This window comes from Nicotiana attenuata, unplaced genomic scaffold, assembly GCF_001879085.1.
Source record: "Nicotiana attenuata strain UT unplaced genomic scaffold, NIATTr2, whole genome shotgun sequence".
Classification (NCBI taxonomy): Eukaryota; Viridiplantae; Streptophyta; class Magnoliopsida; order Solanales; family Solanaceae; genus Nicotiana; species Nicotiana attenuata.
The window spans coordinates 75,722-90,580 of NW_017674480.1; positions in this window are offsets into that span (position 1 = coordinate 75,722).

A 14,859-nucleotide genomic window follows, 5' to 3' on the forward strand; every position below is an offset into this window, starting at 1 on the left:
GAGGAATTCTCAACTTAAAATCAAGAGTAATACAAAATTATATTTATTGTATTATATGAAACTGGTAATTTAATAATAATTCATTTGAAGTTTAATAATAATAAATAATGGATAATACAATGAGATAAGTAAGGAACAAAAGAGAAAAAGGGCAGCAAAGTGCACTAAGCTTCCGTTATGCGGGGTCCTGAAAGCGCTGGACCACAAGGAACAAAAAAATTATGGGAAAATATAAAAATATAAGACTTATGATTAGAATTATGATGAGAAAAGTCGTACATATACACATAACTAAACCATAATAAGCAAATAATCATAAAGGAAAAATACTTTGAAAAAAACAATGAATTTCAAGCAAAAATCAACAACAACAATCAAACCTAGTGAATTTCAAGCAACAATAATAACCCAGTATAATCCCACAAGTGGGGTCTGGGGAGGGCGGTGTGTACGCAGACCTTCCCTCTACCCTGCGGGGTAGAGAGGCTACCCTCAGGACAAGAAGATAAAAAGAGACAACAGAACAGTGACGGCAACAAAAGCCATAAAGATAGAATCAGAAAAACAAATGGAAAAAGCAATATCAGTAATCAACAGCAGGATACTAGGAAACCGGAGCTGAAAAATAATAAGAACACAACACGTATCACTAGCAAACGAAAAAAGGATATTAACAGACTAGCCTTATACCCCATATGGAGTAGGAAAATGCTCAACTATATTCTAACCTGCAACCTTAATGCTCGACCTACACACCTTCCTATCAAGGGCTATGTCCTTAGTGAGCTGGAGTCCCGCCATGTCCTGCCTGATCACCTCTCTTTAATACATGTTAGACTGCCCTTTACCTCTCCCCACACCCGCCAAGGCTAACCGTTCCCACCTCCTCACCAGCGAATCTACGCTTCTTCTATGCATGTACCCGAACCATCTGAGCCTCGCTTCTCGCATATTATCTTCCAGGGAGGCCACGCCCACCTTCACGCGAATATCTGTATTCATAATCTTATCCAACCTGTGTGGGCACATCTATCTCTGCATCCTCATTTCTATTACTTTCAACTTCTGTACATAGGAATTTTTGACCAACCAACACTCTGCCCCATACAACATGGCCGATCTAACCACCATTCTATAGAACTTACCTATAAGTTCCGGTGGCACCTTCTCGTCACACAAGACGCCTGATGCCAACCTCCATTTCATCTACTCTGCCCAAATATGGTGTGTGACATCCTCGCCGATCTCCCCATTCCCCTGGATAACTGACCCAAGATACTTGAAATTTCTTCTCTTGGGGATGACTCGTGAATCCAGCCTTACATCCATGTTTGCTTCCCTCATGACATCGTTGAACTTGCACTCCAAATATTTTGTCTTTCTCCTACTCAACTTGAAACCTTTAGACTCAAGTGTCTGTTTTAAAACCTCTAACCTCTCTTCAACACCGCCTCCTGTCTCATCAATCAAAACTATACCATCAGCAAATAACATACACCAAATCAACTCCCCTTGAACATAGTGGGTTAGTGCGTTCATCGACACTACAAATCAGAATGGGCTGAGCGCAAATTCTTGGTATAGCCCCATAACCACCGGAAAATGTTCTGAGTCTCCTCCCACTGCCGTAACCCGAGTCTTAACTCCATCATACATATCCTTAATCACCCTAATGTATGCAACCAGAATGCCTTTTACCTCCAAGCACCTCCAAAGAACCTCCCTGGGGACCTTGTCATATGCTTTCTCTAGGTCAATAAATACTATGTGCAAATCTTTCCCTGTACTATTCCACCATCCTCCTAATAAGATGGATAGCTTCTGTAGTTGAATGACCATGCATGAATCCAAATTGGTTCTCGGATATAGACACTGACCTCCGCACCCTCACTTCTACCACCATCTCCCACACTTTCATAGTATGGCTAAGCAACTTTATACCCCTATAGTTCTTATAATTTTTGATATCACCTTTGTTCTTACATAATGGAATCATCATACTCCACCTCCATTCCTCAGACATCTTCTTCATCCTAAAGATAACGTTAAATAACCCGGTCAACCACTCTTAGCCTTCTCTACCCACACACCTCCAAATTCTATAAGAAATTGATCTTGTCCGGTAGCTCTGCCCCTAATCATCTTATGCATAGACCCGACGAGCTCCTCAACCTTGATGCTCCTAGAATATCTAAAATCACGGCAACTCTCGGATTTCTCCAATTCACCCAACACAATGTCTATGTCCCCCTCTTCATTCATAAGTTTATGAAAGTATGTGTGTCATCTTCGCTTAATCTGAGCCTCTTCCATTAACACTTTGCATTCCTCATCTTTGATGCATCTCACTTGATCCATATCACAAGCCTTTCTTTCTTTCGCCTTAGCCAACCGAAATAACTTCTTGTCCCCACCTCTATCCCCCAATTCTTCATACAAATGACTAAATGCCGCATTCTTGGCCTCCGTGACTGCTAACTTCGCCTCTTCCCTAGCTTTCTTATACTCTACTCTCTTCGCCCTTCTCTCCTCCACCTCAATGCTCTCTACTAACTTCCAGTACGTCATTTTCTTTGTTTCTACTTTTCTTTGGACCTCTTCATTCCACCACCAGTCTCATTTGTGCCCACCGGAGTAACCTTTCAAGACCCTTGACACCTCTCTCGCAGCCTCCCTAATAAAGTTCGCCGTCATTGACCACATAGCACTCGCGTCCCCCTACTCCTCCAAGACCCCTTAGCCATCAACTTCCTCTCGAACTCCTGCGCTTTATCCTTAGACAAGGCTCCCCACCTGATCCTTGTGAGACCCTAACAACCCGCTTCTTCCTTTTTATCATGATGCCGACGTCCATTACCAAGAGCCTATGATGTGCCGCGAGGGACTCATTCGTGATAACCTTGCAATTCTTGCACAAATCTTTATCACATCTCTTGAGGAGGAGATAATCAATCTGCGCCATGTAGGAAATTCTAGTAATAAATAAACTCATAACTCCATAGTGAAAAGTCTAATAATATAAAGATACTATTAGGATATTTACATGCAAGATATATATATATATATATATATATATATATATATATATATATATATATATAAATATATATATATATATATATATAACAAAATAATAATTTTTCAAAATATTGATAATTTTTTTATAAAAATAATAAAAGGTTTATCTTTTATACTTTTGATGAATTCAAAATTATAATATAATAAGAAATTACATCATTAATGAATTTTTTAGTAAAATACAAAATGAGAAAACTAATCAAATATCACAGTAGAGAAGAATGTATTACATTAGAGAAGAATGTACGAAGAGAGGGGGATAAAGATAATTTTATGATATTTATAATTTAAGTTAATTAAAAAATAAAACATAAGTAAATAACACTCAATTTGTTGTGTGATAAATTTAGACAATTAAAGAATTGTGAACAGTATAACATAAGTTTAAAAAAATAAAAAAAATTTCAGAGTAAGTGTATAGTATTAAGTACTTGCTTATTTAATAAAGAATAAATAAGGAACAAACAATTTATTTGATCAACTTTTGTATAGATTCTGTTATATTTCTGCACACTACATTAAAAGATAATATAACAACTAATATTTATTAAAACAATATGATATATTGGATCATAATTTTATAAAATTAATATTCTGCCAAATTATCCGCGCTGGGTTCTAATACTAATTTCTACGTTAATACTTAACATTCCTACTCTATAATTAAGGAAGAAAAACTACTACTTCTCTTATCATCAGATATACAAAGGTTTACACCTTAGTAGCTTATAATTTCCATGCGTGACTCATGCCAACATTTTATTTAACATAACTAGTTCCGATATTTGCTATGTTGGAAACACGTATGAAGTTAAATTTTGGAATTAACACACAAGAAACTAGAATAATATTTTTGTTTTTGGATAAAAAAAGGGTCCGTATCAAATTACCATATACGTAGGAAAAGAAAAAAGTTTCCATGTATATTTGGGGGAAAAAAGGGTTTCTTTTATTTTTTCAATATTAAAAAAGGATTTTCACATCAAAAGTTTCTACATGTGTTGCTTTGGGTGGAAGAAATTAAATTAACTTTAATTTGTGCCAAGTAATTAGTTAATTTCCTAAATGGAAACTGAGCACCCTGTATCAAAATTCACGTGAACACTCACCAATTTTCCATATATAGGTTCTTTGTTTATGAATCTTTCTCTCTCTCTCTCTCTCTCTATATATATATATATATATATATATATATATATATATATATATATATATATATATATTTGTAAAAATATAAAGGAAGTTACCATACAATTAGCCAACGAATACCTAACTTGTTGCACATTTAATCTCCTAAGGAAACCTATAAAATCTCAGTATATATATAATACTATCTTCGTGCCTCTCAACGAGAAAGAATCAACTCTAATTAATATTTACTAAGCTAGAAATAATTAACTCTAGATTACATTTAATTGAACCAGAGATGACTAACTCCGATATATATTTTCTAGGCTGGATACATTAAGTTATTTTTTGGAATTAACACAATTAGAAACTAGAATATCTTGGTGTTTTAATTCTTGTTTGAAGTCACTACTAGAAATCCAGTAAAAAGCGACCAAAGTTGGTCATCTATAGGCCTAAAAGCGACCAAATATGCCTGGTAGCTATATTGCTGGTCCCTTTACTTTAGGGACCAAAGTTGTCTCTAAGGTAAAAGGACCAAATATTCCGGTATTGACTTTAGCGACCAACTTTGGTCGCTCTATTATTTTAATAAAATAATTTTGGCGACCAAAGTTGGTCTCTTTATGTAAATTACGTTTTTTTATTATTTATTATTAATCATAAAGTAGCGACCAACTTTGGTCTGCATATAAAAATATTATATATTAAAATCTGGAAAATAGAGACCAAAGTTGGTCGCTATAATATAAATATTTTTAATTTTTTTTTTAATTATCGACCAAAGTTGGTCGCTAACTTCATGAATTAATTTTTTTTTTGGTATTAAGCGACCATCTTTGGTCGCTATATTTCCAGAAATTATTAATTTTCTGGGAAATAGCGACCAATGTTGGTCGCTTTTGGTGAATTCTGGGTTATATAGCGACCAACCTTGGTCGCTATTTCCCAGAAAATTATTTTTTTTTAATAGAGAAGCGACCAAATAGCGACCAAAGTTGGTCGCTTTTTTGGTATATTGCTGGCAGGAACTGCCTGTTTTGGCAGCTACACCACCTGCCAGCTTACCAAAATTCCTAAATAGGCATTTTTTGCCAACAACAACAACAAGCAACAAGCAACAACATCTAAAAAGCAACAACAACAACAACAACAACAACAATACAATAACAACATTATAACGAAAAAAGTATAACGTTCAATAGAACTTTATACTTTAAGCTAACCAAACTAATAAGTTAACTGTTATTACAAAACCATTCGAAAACCGATTGTATTTGTCTAGTATAAACTAATAAGTTCAAAGATTGTTCTGTACATCATTATCATCACCGTCTGATGAACTTTCTTCACCATGACGGTATCCAGAATGGGCTATTTGTGGAGGATGGGAAGAACGATCACGGGGAGGACGGGAGGAACGAGCACGGGGAATGCGAGCCTCTGGCGATGACTCACGAGACCGGGGAATCGGAAAATTGCCAGAAGCTAGGAGAGTTTTGATCTGCTCTTGCATGCCCTTGCACTGAGCTTGCATGCCAGAGTACTGCATATCTCTAAGCCTTTCTCTCTCCTTGGCGGCTTCTAGCTCGGATGTGAGCTTTTGTACAGTCTCCCGCATAGAGGAGAGGCTCTCCCCATCAAGTTGCTCGGCTTGGGAGGAAGTCCCTATTCCTTGCATTCCACACTTATAGCGATGGAATTTCTTATTAGGAAGCCCGTATACCTTCCCCCCTTTTGGACCGCCAGCAGCCTGCGTCCACATTCTCTCAGCATCCTCGTCCGATAGTTGGATTGGCGCGCCCGACTCATTAGGTGGCTGACTGCGTATGAATTGCTCCACTTCAGCTGTGAAGCGACCCTATAAGAAAAATTACATTGAATTACTATTTCAAAATTTATATAAAAGTAAATCAAAATTCTTAATGAAAAGTGAAAACTTACATGTACAGTCGAGGCTCGGCCCTCGACCCACCTTTCTTGGTCCGTCTCTTTCTTCTTCTTTACAATATGAGTCTCCTTGAAGAGCTCATCTTGGTTCATCGGACGCCCCAACTTTTTTTCCTGAAAACTCATAAATTTTAGTTAATAAACAGAATACATATACTTTGAAAATTAAAATAAATTAAGCAATTACGTACCATTCTTCGTTTTATCGTCCCTAGGCTGATCGCACCTCCAGTGTGCAAGGATCCTCCCTTCTCAGATGCCCGGGCTTTCTTTCCTTTTTCGCTCTTCTGTAAGAACTCTGCGGTAAGCCATTGCCTTTGCAAATCATCCCATAAATTCTGAAGCAACCAGCCAGGCTTCTTGTTCAACTTCCTAGCTTTGGGGAAACAATGGGACAATTGCTTTCGAGCTTTTAGATGAAAATTTGCAGCCACTTCCGCGCTATAGCGGTGTTCCCATACACACTTGCTCTGTATTTCAAAAGTCAAGTATTATATGAAAATATCATATTTAGATGAAAATATCATAAAAGCTATATTCGATATATTATACTTAGCTTTTATTAGCTAATAACTATTCAAAAGTTAAGTGCATTAACTGCTTATAATATAGTATATTAGTGCATTAGCTAATATATATATATATATATACTATGCAATAAGTATTAGTGCATTAGCTAATAAAAGCTAAGTATTAATGCGCTTAACTTTTGATTAATTATGTATTAACGCACTAAGCTATATCGATATATATAAGCTAAATTCGATATATATAGCTAAATTCAACATAATTCGATATATATAAGCTAAGTTATATTCTATAATACATATTTAGATTGTTTATATCATAAATATAAATAATTATACTGCTTAAAAGAATATTTATACCTTAAATTGATTGAAGATTGCCTCCTTCAGCGAGAATGGGAATTCATTCCAAGTCGCATAAGGACCATCACAAAGCTTTCCGGTGGCTTTGGTGATGATCCTTGTAGTAGTATTACTAGGGATGAACATGCAATTTAATAAAAAAAAAAACATTAATATCTTAGTAAAACTGTACAAAACAATAAAAGTAAAAATAAGAAATAACTCTTACCCGTCACCCTCAGGGACTATGATGATCCTGCCATATTCATCATAATGCACCTCCTCGTCATCAACATCATCGTCCTAAGCATGTATATCGGAGGCATGTGTGGAAGGTGTAGGGGGGTCAGAGCTAGTATCTCGCAGGCGAAGGCCTGCAATAGATGGAGTCCCAGATGAAGATGGCTGCGAGCCCTGGGACTGCGACATAGCTATATGGGCCGCAAGTGGACGTGACACTGATAGCTGTGACCCGAGTGGCTGTGACATGGATGGCTGTGATCCATGTGGATGTGACATGGATCGATGCGATCCATGAGATGCTGATGGATGCGATCCACGTGGTAGTGAGACAGGTGGACTGTATGTAGGACGTACAGTCCTATGGCCCTGTGAAGAAAGACCTGGCGTCTGCACGAAGGTGTAGGGCTGGTGATGCGGTGGCAGATCAGAATAGCCCTGGGGTGGAGGCCCAGACATAGGCATAGGCACAGGCATTTGTGAAGAGGCAGGAAGGGATTGAGTAGTATCTTCTACCCTCCTCTTTGGTTTCCTAGCCTTTTCTCGACCCCGAGAACCAGTAGGATCACTGTTACCTCGACCCTTGCCTGTCATCTGCATAATATAATACATAGTTAGATTGAAACATATAAAGAAACTAGCTATAAACGAGAGTTATTAAAGAAACCAACTTTTTAAAGCTCATCGACGTATAGTTCCTCGTCCGAGAATTCTTCTTCCTCACTATTTTGAGCTTCATCAGTTGATTCTTCTTCCTCATTTTCTATAATTCTTACTTCATCTATATCAACTTCTTCCAATATGTGTTCAAGATGTTCCAAATCATTTTCTAAAACTTCGTCCACTATTTGGTGAACACTGGAGATATCGTTTTGATATGCAACATCTAACACATTCTCGACTTCTACCCTACCCACAGGTTTAGTTTTTATTACAACCCATCAATCAGACTTATTCCGACGCAATGGATAAGGAGCATAATACACTTGCCTAACATTATGTGCAATTATGAAAGAATCATAGCGATCATACTCCCTCGTATGATTAACCTCAATTATGTTGTATTGATTGTGTACTCTTGTACCTCTTGTTGGATGTGGGTCAAACCACTTGCATCTAAAAAGTATCAATTTCTTAAATGGCCAACCTGTATATTCTAGTTCTATTATTTCTTTGAGCACATCATAATAATCAATATCTCCATCTTGGTTGCCATCACCACCTTGAACCCACACCCCACTGTTGTTGCTATTTTTATTTTTAGAGCAATCCTCTGTATGAAACTTATAACCATTCACAACGTACTTAGACATTGTTGTGACCTCAACCCCAGGTCCCCAAGATACATCTTTCAAAAATTGATTTACACCATTATTTGGATCATTTACCTACATATCATTAAAAAAATTCATAAGTTAGCATAACTTCCAAACATTGTTTACCTACATAGTGTTAGAATATTTTAAGGAGAAACTTACAAATTGTTTGAACCACGTATCAAATCTCGTTTATACAGCATCATGGCCAAATTGACCCACAAAGTGACAGTGACACATCAAATATTTTTAGTAGTTGCATTGAGATGTCATCACAGTAATTTTTATATTTTGATAACTACTAAGTCAATACTTACTTGAGATATGGTACAACTTCGGGACAATTTAGCAACACGTGAAGTGTAGCTGACTTGAACTCTATATCACTCAAACTTCTCTTTCTACCATCCTTAGAACATCGGCCTGGTTGATTGAATATGGACATAGGCGAATATAATGGATCATTCCTAAAGTTGACCGTGTGCCTGTTGGGCCTATTCCTAGCACATGGCACATTACTCTCAAAATAATAAGAACAAAAATGAGCAGTTTCCTTCGCAAGATAAGCTTCTCATATAGATCCTTCAATTATATTCCTCTGCTTAACAAATTATTTGCATTTGCCAATTGTCCTACATAATTCAAGGTTAGCCAAGAACATTTGTTTAAATTAAAACAGAAAATTACATCAAACTTAAAATATTACCTCTCAAAGGGATACATCCATCTGCATTGAACATGCCCTCCAAGTCGTGCCTCGTGTACAAGGTGGATTGGAAGGTGTTCCATCACATCAAAAAACCCACATAGAAATATCTTTTCCATCTTAGTACAAGTCACACGAATGTTCTGATCCATCCGGAGTAGGTTTTCTTCCCTTAATGTGGAAGAACACAAGTCTTTGAAAAACAAAGTAATCTCTGTGATGGGTTTCCAGATTCGTTCAGGCAAACCACAAAATGCAATAGGCACTAAGGTCTCCATGAAAACATGACAGTCATGACTTTTCAAATGGCTCAACTTCCCTACCTCCATATCAACTTTTTTCCCAAAATTCGACGCATAACCCTCAAGCATCTTCATTTTCGTTACCCAATCACAAATTTGCTGTCTTTCCTCCAAAGTGAATGTGTAACTTGCTTTGGGCTTGAACACCTTACCATTGTTTGCTATCTACAAGTATAATTCAGGCCGCCTGCAATATTCTTGTAAGTCCATTCTAGCCTTCGGGTTATCCTTTGTCTTACCTTTAACATCCATCACTGTGTTGAACAAATTGTCAAAATAGTTCTTCTCAATATGCATGACATCAAGGTTGTGACGGAGAAGATTATCCTTCCAATAAGGCAACTCCCCAAATTATACTCTGTTTCGTCCAATTATGAGTAACACCGTATCCGGGGAATCTATAAGGTGGAGCTTCAGTAACTTTACTGAAGTTCTGGACCCTCTCCCAAATTTCCTCACCTGAAAGTATCGGAGGTGGGAAATCATATTCCATTTTGTTCTTTTTGAATGCATTTTTCATCCTTCTAAACTCATGATCAGGAGGCAAGAATTGACGATGACAATCAAACCATGATTGCTTTCGGCCATATTTCAAAGTGAACGCTTTACTATTTTCTATGCAGTAAGGACAAGCTAGCTTCCCAACAGTCATCCACCCAGACAACATTCCATACGCAGGAAAATCATTAATTGTCCACATTAAATTAGCACGCAAAATGAAATTCTGCTTGGTTGATATATCATATGTTTCAACACCATCATACCATAATTGTTTTAGCTCATCAATCAAAGGTTGCAAATATACATCAATCAAACTTTTCGGATTACGTGGACCGGGGATAATACAATTTAAGAATATATATGGACTAGTCATGCACAACTCGGGTGGTAGAATATAAGGTGTAAGAAAGACAGGCCAACATGAATATGGTGTGGCAGATACAGAAAAAGGCGTGAAGCCATCCGCACACAGACCTAATCGAACATTCCTTGGTTCACTAGCAAAATCTGGATATGTCCTATCAAAAGTGCTTCCAAGCTTCTCCATCTGAAGGATGGCACATAACACCAGGTGGTCTTCTATTTTCAAAGTGCCATCTCATATGAGGAGCAGAACTCATCGATGCATATAACCTCTTTAACCTAGGTATAAGAGGTAAATAATGCATCGACTTGATAGCGACCATATTCCCACTGGAAAGCCTCTTGAAACGAGGCTTTTCGCAAAATTTACTACTGTCCAAACCTGTATCATCTTTATAATATAACATGCAACCATCTTCACAACAATCAATTCTCATTGACGAAAGTCCTAACTTAGAAACTAATCTCTTTGCCTTGTAGAAATCACCAGGTAATTCGATATCAGGGTCAACTAGTTCACGCATAAGGTCAATGAAAGAGTCCATGGCTCCTTGAGAAATATTCCAATCAGATTTCATACTTAGTAATCTAACTGCAACAGACAACTCAGAGTGCGGACTTCCGTTACGTAGTGGACGACTAGCTTCCTCTAAAGCTTCATAAAAACGTTTTGTATCATTAGGAGTTTGTTCAACATTTTCATTGGGCTCACCCCCAAAGTGCATCCCAAAAGCATCCGCAACCATATCATGAATTCTAGAATCACAATTTGTATTCTCCACCGACCTACTACTTTCACCCACAACCATGTTATGAAATATCCCATGGCTACCATCTATCTCTCCATGACTAGTCGACACAAAGTAATTCGCTATAAACCCCTTACTATAAAGATGAACCTTAACTTCCTCCGGTTTTCCAAACTTCATACAGTCGCACCTAACACAAGGGCACCTAATTACTCCTTCATTTATGTATGGCGGAAGTGACATTGCATGTCTAATAAATTCATCAACCCCTTCTACAAAATCCTCCCGCAATCCTCGTGTGACGATCCAAAGGGTCATCACTTATTTTCTCTTTCATCCCGTGCTTCCGAGGCCTTGAAAACCTCATTTTTACTTGCCTCGATTTGCATGCGCTATCCGGGCGCGTAGCCAGAAAGATTATATGTTAAATTCTGTGAAAAATTTCAAAATGTAGTTTTAAAATGATTAAAGTTGACCTTGGTCAACATTTTTGGTAAACGGACCCGAACCCGTGATTTGATGGCCCCGGAGGGTCCGTAGAAAAATATGGGACTCGGGCATATGCCCGAAGTCGAATTCCGAGGTCTAGAGCCCGAGAAAAGAATTTTTCTGTGAAATTGTTTTTCTGAAATTATTAAGGAAAATGGAAATGAGAATTGATTAAAAGACTGTGGTATCGGGCTCGTATTTTGGTTCCGACGCCCGGTACAAGTCTTATTTATAGGTTAAGCGCTTTCTGTGAAATTTGGTTGAAATCGGACGTCATTTGACGTGTTTCGGACCTAAATATCTAAAATTTGAAGTTTATGAAGTTAGAATGAAAAATGATGATTTTGAGGTTTGATTCCTCGTTTATGATGTTATTTAGCGATTTGATCGCTCGGTTAAGTTCGTAGGATGTTGTTGGGTTAGCGTGTGTGTTTGGTTAGGAGCCCCGAGGGCTCGGGAGTGATACGGAGGTGGTTCGGAGTGGTTTTGCACTTAGAAATATAGCAGATTTTCTGCAATTTTTGCACAGGCCTTTTCTTCTTCGCGATCGCGGCCTTAGGCTCGCGTTCGCACTGCCCATGGTGTTCCCCTTCTACGCGTTCGCATCTCCATAATCGCGATCGCGTAAGTCAAGTTTAGGACCCTAGAGACTTCCTCTTCGCGTTCGCAGTCAGATGTTCGCGAACGCATAGACTTGCTGCTCCCTCCATCGCGTTCGCGTGGCCTTTTACGCGTTCGCATAGAACAAACCTGGACCCCCCCCAGCATTTCCTTCTACGTGTTCGCGTTATCTTCCACGCGTTCGCGATGACCTGCCTAGTTTACCCTTCGCGAACGCGGTCTCCTTCCCGCGAACGCGAAGGGCATTTTTGCCTAGTGATTTTTAAAGCTCAAAAACAGACCAGTGACGGGATTATTCCCAAATTTCACACGAGCTCTTCTTCTCCACAGCCCCTAGGTGACTTAGAGAGCGATTCTTCACCAAAGCTTCTTGGGTAAGTATTTTCTAACTCGTTTTCTTCATTTTCTATCATCATTTATCAAATTCCTAGACCTAAATCATGTAACTTAAGGTGTAAATTGGGGGGAAAAGGGTAGAATTAGTGCTTTTCAATTTTCTTTGATTTAGACCTCGTTTTGGGGTCGAATTTGAAAACAAATTGTATATTCGGGCTCGTGGGGGAATGGGTGACATGGAATTGGTTCGAACCTCGGGTTTTGACCAAGCGGGCCCGGGTTCGATTTTGGAATTTTTGGGAAGAAGCTTAGAAAGTCATATTTAGGCATTGGGTTTTGGTTTGTTTAGCTATTATTAATATTGTAAAGTCATTATTTCATAGATTTGACTGAGTTGGAGCCGAATTCGAGGGGTAAAGCTATACTAGAGGCTTGAGTTGATTTTGGAGCATTTGAGGTAAGTGTTTGATCTAACTTTGGCTTGAAGGAATAGGATTAGAATGTTATTATTTGCTAATTGCTAAATGATCGAGTACGGTGTCTAGCATGACCGTGGGTCCTTGTATGTACTTATCCTAATATTGTTATGACTCTTCCATGTTAATTGATGAATTCTATGCAATGTGAAGAGTATGAGGACTAATTATGAATTGTAAATTCTTTGGAGCGTTGGCTCGAACGATAAAAAGACTATTGAGTAAGAAATGAAAGAAATAGAAAGTGATATGATTAATCCCTTGTCGGGATGGTTTGAGTATATTGATTATCTCCCTTGCAGCGATGTGAAAGTATTGTTGTTGCTCCCTTGCCGGAATTTAGCTGTTAATTGTGTAATTCCCTTGCGGGGACATTTCTTATTATTTGTTTATCCCCTCGCCCCGTTTGGTTGTGATTACTGTTTGGGTGAGGAAGAGTGATAATGCACGAAGGGTCATTTCGTGCCATGCTTTGATTATATTTGCACGAAGGGTCATTCCGTGCCATGTTTTGATTATATTTGCACGAAGGGTCATTTCGTGCCATGTTTTGATTATATTTGCACGAAGGGTCATTCCGTGCCACGTTTTGATTATTTATGCACGAAGGGACATTCCGTGCTCTGATTTGATTATAATTGCACGAAGGATCATTTCGTGCCATGATATGAGAGTTATGTGAGGGAAAGCACGAAGGGTGATGCCGTGCACTTTATTTGATTGCTTTTGGTGAGAATGAGAGTAAAAGCAGGAAGGTTGATGCCGTGCAACTGTTGATTTTTCTGCTCTCATTAGTTATTGTTATTGCCCCGTTTCTTACTTAAAATGTTGACTTTATATCCGGATTGCACTCCCCCATAGTATGCTCCCCTCCCTCTTAACTGTTTAATTTCTTTGTTCTTTCCTTTTATTGCATATATATATTGAACTGCACAGGTTGGTTTGGTAGTCCTATCTAGCCTCGTCACTACTTCGCCGGGGTTAGGCCAGGCACTTACCAGCACATGGGGTCGGTTGTGCTGATGCTACACTTCTGTGCTCTTTTGCACAGATCACGGTACCGGAGCAGCTTTTGAACCACAGCAGTAGGATATTGATCAGGAGCTGACTTCAGTCCAGGGACTTACGAGGTAGCCTAGCTGGCGTTTGCAGGCCGGAGTCCCTTTCCATGTTTTCAGTTTGTTTTCATTGTACCGAGACAGACATTTATGTATTTTCTATTCAGACTTGTTTGTAGCACTCTTTAGTAGTTCGTGAGATAGCGACACCAGTCTTGGGTAGAGAAATGTTAAACTTTCGCATTTTTGGGTTTTCAGTTATCTATATTTTAAAGACTTCCGCTTTTATTTAAATGACCCGTTATATTTATATTGTTATTGTTGAGGTGAAATCAGGAAATGTTTAAAAAGTTTGGCTTGCCTAGCTCCGTTAGTAGGCGCCAACACGAGTCCCGATGGTGGGAAATCCGGGTCGTGACACCCCGCCGATTAGGATAATTTCTATTGTACATCCAAGTACGATGTTCCATCTATATAAATAAAGCAAGAACAAATTAATTTAGTTAATTCAAGTATTTATAATGTATTCTTATTTAGGACAATGTATTTACAAGTACTCTTATTTAGGTATTGCTAATGTATGAATTGTTTCTTTTCACAATTTAACTCAATATAAATTAATACAAGAACTAAAAGATCATAATTTCTACCTTAATTTCATAAATCTAATGTAGTTC